Genomic DNA, 8,486 nt, shown 5'->3' on the forward strand with positions numbered 1-8,486 from the left:
TGCAGCTGCCAAGATGCCACTTGCCACCAGTTTGGCCATATTTCAGAGCTGCAACATCACTGGAGTGCCCAAAAGCACAAGGTGTGCAATACTCAGAGACATGGCCAAGGTAAGAAAGGCTGAAAGACGACCACCACTGAACAAGACACACAAGCTGAAACGTCAAGACTGGGCCAAGAAATATCTCAAGACTGATTTTTCTAAGGTTTTATGGACTGATGAAATGAGAGTGAGTCTTGATGGGCCAGATGGATGGGCCCGTGGCTGGATTGGTAAAGGGCAGAGAGCTCCAGTCCGACTCAGACGCCAGCAAGGTGGAGGTGGAGTACTGGTTTGGGCTGGTATCATCAAAGATGAGCTTGTGGGGCCTTTTCGGGTTGAGGATGGAGTCAAGCTCAACTCCCAGTCCTACTGCCAGTTTCTGGAAGACACCTTCTTCAAGCAGTGGTACAGGAAGAAGTCTGCATCCTTCAAGAAAAACATGATTTTCATGCAGGACAATGCTCCATCACACGCCGTCCAAGTACTCCACAGCGTGGCTGGCAAGAAAGGGTATAAAAGAAGAAAAACTAATGACATGGCCTCCTTGTTCACCTGATCTGAACCCCATTGAGAACCTGTGGTCCATCATCAAATGTGAGATTTACAAGGAGGGAAAACAGTACACCTCTCTGAACAGTGTCTGGGAGGCTGTGGTTGCTGCTGCACGCAATGTTGATGGTGAACAGATCAAAACACTGACAGGATCCATGGATGGCAGGCTTTTGAGTGTCCTTGCAAAGAAAGGTGGCTATATTGGTCGCTGATTTGTTTTTGTTTTGTTTTTGAATGTCAGAAATGTATATTTGTGAATGTGGAGATGTTATATTGGTTTCACTGGTAAAATAAATAATTGAAATGGGTATATATTTGTTTTTGTTAAGTTGCCTAATAATTATGCACAGTAATAGTCACCTGCACACACAGATATCCCCTAAAATAGCTAAAACTAAAACAAACTAAAACTACTTCCAAAAACATTCAGCTTTGATATTAATGAGTTTTTTGGGTTCATTGAGAACATGGTTGTTGTTCAATAATAAAATTATTCCTCAAAAATACAACTTGCCTAATAATTCTGCACTCCCTGTAGATGCCCAGTGGCAGGTAAGCTGAAACCATGCAACCTGAGGAAAATATTACTGCACTTGCCTGATCCTGTGCTGAGAATAAAACACCTAACCTATGAGCATGGATAAAACTGTGAATATTGTACTGCAGTGGCCCACCTCATGGATAAGCTAAAGGAGGTTTACCTGGATGAGGTGAACATGTCAAAGATTCAAGCTTGCAAGCAAAGGAAAGATGAATCTGTGGATGACTTCATACATCGTATGACAACTGTGTTTGATGCTAATGGTGGAATACCAATACCAATCGCCTCTGTCAGTGCACCCCAGGGTGGCTGTGGCTACAACATAGCTTGCCATCACCAGTGTGTGAATGTGTGTGTGAATGGGTGAATGACTATATATGTAAAGCGCTTTGGGGTCCTTAGGGACTATTGAAAGCGCTATATAAATACAGGCCATTTACCATTCATTTTTACCAAAAGACGACATGACATCATAGCCTCCACATATGAGCATCATCTCTGTGGCCATATGTTTGAGGGATTAAGGCCAAATGTGGCAGCTGAAGTGAGACGTTCGTATGTGGGATGAGAAGATGAGCCTCGGCTGATGGAGCTACGACAACATGGCCGCCATGGCCAGAACCACCTGGATGAAAAGAAAGGCAGAAAAGAGAAAGAACAAAATGCCGACCTCCACTATGCAGCCCTAACGCTGTACAAGACTGCAACAAACCCGCAGGGAGACTTCCACGGCAAAGGCAGTTGGCGCGGCCGGAAGAAGACGTGATCGAGGACGAGATCAACAATGACAACAGTGGGGAGGGGATTCAGATGCCTGTTTTATCTGTGGCGAGCATGAACACTGGAAGCAGAGTTGCCCTAATCAAGGCTCGCCTAGACTTGGACAGCATCAATGCCAAATGAAGGGCCAGTGATGGGTGCTAGTGGACACTTCAGGCTGTGGTTTGCCCACTTCTTCAGAACAAGGAACTGAAAATCACACACACACACACACACACACACAGTGATGTAGAAAACGTTTCACACACAGATGCACACACTTTAATACATCACAGTTTAGAGCATGTAAACCGGGTTTCTGTGTCACCAGATGGCACTGTCACGGTGGCGGACGGACTCAGGCGCAGACTGAGGTAGCACAGTTCAACAATACTTTATTAATCAATCCGGTGCGCTATGTACACGTGGGGGGGGGGGGGACACCAGGGTCCCGGGGATCAATAGGCTGGGGAAAACACACTTCTTCACACTTGCTCCGCTCCTTGTCCAAACACTCCTCACACGAGCAACCCACTCACACTCACGGGGTCCAGGAGTCAAAACGGGCGGGTCCAGATAACCTGTCAACACAGACGAGGGTAAGTCGGCGGCAAGCACGGGAACAGCTGATTCACAATGAAGCCAGGCAATACTGACGAGGGTTACTCAATATTCCAGCGACGAATAGCTCAGAGCCCCAGACTTAAGAAGAGCCCGAGATCAACTGCAATTCACTCGATCAGCTGCAGGTGCGTGGGCCAAGGGCGGGAGCCCAATCAGAACTCCGCCCAGGCAGACAGGTAGGGGGGAGAGAGAGAGAGAGAGAGAGAGACAACAAACACTTGTGGCCACACTGGGCAGGCCGGGGAGGCACAGGGACCATGACAGGCACATTGTATAAAATGTTAGTTTGTGGTCAGGAAGTGGAATTTCTCATATATTCCGGTGCCACTTATTCTGTAATATGCTGGGATTCTCTCTCACCTCAGCCCGGGCTAGGTGAGAGGTTCACTCATTCTGTATCTGCATCAGGAAGCATTCAGAGGGAAAATTTCACCATATCCCCTGTGTTGTGTAGACAGACAACGTTAAAAATTCAAACATGAGTTTCTGTGGTCGGAGCCGTGTGGGAAGCCATGGGAGTATTTGTGAAACGGTGCTACAGCGCGTGCAATCGGGAGACCACAAAGGATTCCACAGTATCATTTTCTCCAAAAACTAAAGGTTATAAGAGGACCATGACATGTACAGTCCATTGTGCCCACTCAGTAGAGCTGGTGGACATGGCTGTTTCACAGTGTTTGCTTCAAGCGACACCTCCTGCAGATTCCTCACACCCCCTGCTGACAGAGGTGCCTGATGGCTTTTGGGCGTCAGGCTTGTGGGCCTCATCTTATTATGATGTAGGTCTAATTAAAAATTGTGAGCCAGTAATCACTCCAAAGTCCTCTTTCAGAGCACACAAGAGCAGCGCACTACAGAGTCTGTTGTGTTACTGACACATTTGCATCACTAGGGTCACAATGCTAACAGGTCAAAGCTACAGCTCTGTAAAGACAAAGTCACATTCTCAGGGCATATCATTTCTTAAAACTCACCAGATTTTCTCCAAAAGGGTGGAAGCTGTGATGACTATCCCAAAGCCTCTCACCAAAAAAACAGGTGATATCATTTCTGGGAACCATAAAATATTGTTGCAATTTCATTCCGCACTACTCCTCTGTGGAAGCTCCCCGTGCTGCACCCATACATGGTACAAACCATGATCACATTTCCTGGACACCGGAGCTGAGGGAGCCTTCGTTGCCATGAAAAAGCTGCTGCAAACAGCGCCTGTTTTGGCGCTAGCAGACCCATCCAAACCGTACACTCAAATGGTAGATGAAAAGAATGGTTTCATGTCTTCTGTTCTTTTAATGTAGCATAGTGATTCGCTTCGGCCAGTTGGTTATTACTCTTCTAAGTTCAAACCAGTGGCTGCAGCCCTGCGAGCAGTATGAGCTTGTGGGGCCTTTTCGGGTTGAGGATGGAGTCAAGCTCAACTCCCAGTCCTACTGCCAGTTTCTGGAAGACACCTTCTTCAAGCAGTGGTACAGGAAGAAGTCTGCATCCTTCAAGAAAAACATGATTTTCATGCAGGACAATGCTCCATCACACGCGTCCAAGTACTCCACAGCGTGGCTGGCAAGAAAGGGTATAAAAGAAGAAAAACTAATGACATGGCCTCCTTGTTCACCTGATCTGAACCCCATTGAGAACCTGTGGTCCATCATCAAATGTGAGATTTACAAGGAGGGAAAACAGTACACCTCTCTGAACAGTGTCTGGGAGGCTGTGGTTGCTGCTGCACGCAATGTTGATGGTGAACAGATCAAAACACTGACAGAATCCATGGATGGCAGGCTTTTGAGTGTCCTTGCAAAGAAAGGTGGCTATATTGGTCGCTGATTTGTTTTTGTTTTGTTTTTGAATGTCAGAAATGTATATTTGTGAATGTGGAGATGTTATATTGGTTTCACTGGTAAAAATAAATAATTGAAATGGGTATATATTTGTTTTTTCTTAAGTTGCCTAATAATTATGCACAGTAATAGTCACCTGCACACACAGATATCCCCTAAAATAGCTAAAACTGAAAACAAACTAAAACTACTTCCAAAACATTCAGCTTTGATATTAATGAGTTTTTTGGGTTCATTGAGAACATGGTTGTTGTTCAATAATAAAATTATTCCTCAAAAATACAACTTGCCTAATAATTCTGCACTCCCTGTATGTGCGTGTAGAAGTGGAGAAGGTACAGGAGGCCTGCCGCAGGCTCTGCCAGCAGCCAGTCACACTTTAGCCGACCCAGCCGTAGGCCCAGAGATTCAAGGACATCCCACCCCCTGGAAGGGGCCCGACCGAGCCACGGGCACCAGGCCCCGCTAAGTAGCCACCGGCAGTGAACCAGCCAATTTATATCCTAAAAGGTAACTGTGATTTCTTGATTTTTTTTTTACAGTGTTATTGTTCTGTAAGCATGTACATTTGTGTGATCTGATAAAGAAAATACTTCAGACTGCATGCTGACCACAAGTCAAATTCAGGTCTGCATCTGAGAGACTTTGTAATGGAAATGTGTGTGTATTTATAAAATGTATAAATGTTGCTGTACTTTATTCTAATCTGCTGCCGAGTCCCACTTACTCGACTCACTACCCTGGCAGGTAAAACATTACTCCATCATGACATGTGGTAATACTGCAGGACTAAAGTGTTCACCTAATTTGATCCATGACGACTTGGATCGTCTGTCCATGGAGGAAAAATGAAGTTATGAAAACAATTTTGGGGACTTGTGATCATTATTCTCCCCAACAGCTTTATTTAAATCCCTGAAAGTAACGATGCCTCTCTCAGAGCTCCAGTTCAGTGACATCTACATGCACCTTGTGGAGAATTGCTGACCTTACACTGCTGCCAGGAAAAAAACTTTAAGAGTCACATAATCTACATAATTACATACATATTCGATAGTTTTTAGTTAAATATTAGATAGTTTTAGTGAAATATAAGCCCTCCAGAAAGGCAGGGGAAAGCTACAGATCCATGACACCCTTACCAGCCAGCAGCTAATGCACTACATGTGCAGCTAATAAAAATGTGCATGCTCTTTGTGTGGTTATTCCCAGTTTGAAACCAGCGGATTCTACCGTCAAGGGCGATCGTTGGTTAATGATAGTCATATTACTAATGCAAGTAAGATCCTTTTATTTAGCAAAATTGTGATTAATAGTTAAATATCATTGCGGAGTGGCACAGACAGGACTCCACACAGACACACACATAAAAAAAAATAATAATAATAAAAATAAAAAACATTTCCCTGAAGAAAAGGTCACTTGGGACACCCATCAGGAAAGGGTAACTGAGTACGTAACTGAGTCTGAGTCACATTTTTACGAGTTTATAAGATACTAAAACATGTCAGATGTTATCATCAGAAACTATTGAGTGAGACAGTACGGGACACCTCCTGACAGTCAAGGTTTCCTCTACGCTTTCCTCGTATCAAAGCATAACTGTAAAATGTAACAAAACATTTCCCTGATTATTTTCTAGAGAACGTTTTAACTTGTCCTATCAATTTGAATTCTGTTACGTTCTTTGTCTAAGCGTGTATTGAACGCAACAAGAAATTGGCCCACTCCCGCACCACCCAAGAAGGAACACATACAGTAGTATCTTTTAAAGTGCTAAGCAGGCATTTATTTGCTTCAGCAGTGAGCAGTGCCAAAAATAACAAACAAAACTCCCTAATGGTCCCTATTCGTTCCTACACAAATGAAAATTAACCAAAAGACAATTCAGTTACCTAACTTTCTAAATAAAAAAAAAAAAACAGGAGAAAACTTAATCAACAAAAATGGCTTCTCACGCCTGCTAGGCTGCCGCAGTGAAGAATATATACAAGGTGAACAAAATACACAATTGCTACTATACAAATCTATTTACAACTATTTACAAAATTAAGGCACTAACGCCAGACACACACACAGGTTATACTTGCAAATCAATGGGCAAAGACACTCTATGAAACAATGAATCAAAAACACATGCTCTTTGTTGGATGGTGGAGGCTAGGAGAGAGGGAGGGCCAAGTGGCTGTCATCTGGTGGTTAAATACTGGAGGTGATCAACCAATTATCCAATTCGACAATAGGAAGAGACTCCACTCAACTACTCAAGAGGAATGCCCAGATGTCCACCTCCTAAGAAAGAAAAAGGGGAAAAACCCACAGCCATCCTATGGTGGGAGGAGTCACACATATAACAAACACTGACAACATTGGATCATAACAATTCACAAATTCAAAAAAATTCAGTCTCAAACAGAAACATCCTGCACTGAAGCTTTTCTGTGGAGTTTACAGACTCTGAATGATTCTTTCAATGGTTAAAGTCTGTGTTTGAAGTTTCTTTTCTGCTCTGATGAAAGGAGTTTGTCAGTTTGCCACAACCAAGAACAAGTCAAAATTTCCAACTAATGCCTTTGTGAAAGCCGTAGAACCACAAGAGGAAAACACGTGAAACAGGAAATACAATAATTGCATGCCAAAAAATTAATGAACTGACTCTCAGTAAGTAGTTCTGGGTCATCAGCGTCTAATTCAGTGACAAAAATACAAAAAACATATAAAAATCTGTAACATGTGGATGTCCTCTGGTCTGAGGTGCTGGGGGGACCAGTTAGAGACCAGCAGCCGGACGTCAGTGGTTGGACTGGTGGACTACTTCAGTAAAGAGTAGACAACGTCTGTCTCCTGTTTAAAGTCTGAACACAAACACACACAGTTCAAACAACAGGAAACATGATTCAATTTGGGTTGTTCTTCATTTGGTTGAACAGCTTTACATTACTTGTGGATTTTGTTTTACTTGAACATAAATTGATAATAAAATTATACAATTATTAGAAAACTGACCATGTTTACTATGAACATCCACCACTGGAATATAAGATTTATGACAGGAAATAAGGAAAAGCAGAACAGGTCTACTTTACCAATGGAAACATTTTTTGTTTTCTAAAAGAAACCTGGCTGCTGTTTCCACTGTGCTTAGTATGTCACAGGCTGGGTCTCTGATCCAGCACTTTGAGTTTTATTTTGTAGTTTTTGAAGTTTTCATGTTAGTTTGGTTTTAGGTTTGTGTGTAATTCTTATTTAGGGTTAGTAGAGGTTTAGGGTAGTGATTATTTATCATCTGTCTACTTGGCTTCTGTGTTCTTTGTCTAGTCTGTCATTTGTGTAAGGTCTGTTAAGCTCTCATTGTCGTGTCTAAGTCTTCATGTTTCCTGTTTTATTTTGAAATTGGTCTTGTGTTCTGTGTTCATGTGGTTAGTTTTATGGCGTGTCCTTATCCTTGGAGGATGCAGCCTTCGCGGTCTAAGTGGGCGGCGTCCTCAAAGGCCGGAAGTGAGAGGCTTGTGAAATCAGACCGTCTATCCTCCGTCGCGCTGTTTAGGTTTCCTAGCAACCATGATACTCACCGCTAGAAATGTTTCATACAGCACTGTTTGACAGAAATGACAAGAGACAAATGTCTTTTGTTCATCTGTTTATTTCTACATGAGCTTTGTGTGATTTGATAAGTAGGCTGAGACCACAGGACTGTAAAACATGATAGTTGGGCTTCATATCTGTGCTGAACAGTCATTTTAAGATTAGTTAGTAAATAACAATTAGCTAATGTTGTTCATGAGACTAAAATCATCTCACTGTGGTAATGTAAATATAATATGGCCAATATTATATTTATTGTCAGATATATATGATATATTACAGCAGTGAACATGAACTGTGTCAAAGATTCAAGTTGCAGTTATTTATATTTTCTATCACTTTAAAGCTTCACTCAAAGACAAGTATCCTTGACATTCTATATATAGATGTATTATATATAAGAGACAAATATTGTTCATTTAATATGTTGGCATTATTACATTGGGCTCAATGCTTACATATATGTATAAAAAGAAAATGTACGAGCTGTAATAACTGTGTCTGATAGAATGAAGAGTAGACTGATATATGAAATATTCCTTTAT

The sequence above is a fragment of the Oreochromis aureus genome, linkage group 3 (genome assembly GCF_013358895.1).
Source record: "Oreochromis aureus strain Israel breed Guangdong linkage group 3, ZZ_aureus, whole genome shotgun sequence".
Taxonomy (NCBI): Eukaryota; Metazoa; Chordata; class Actinopteri; order Cichliformes; family Cichlidae; genus Oreochromis; species Oreochromis aureus.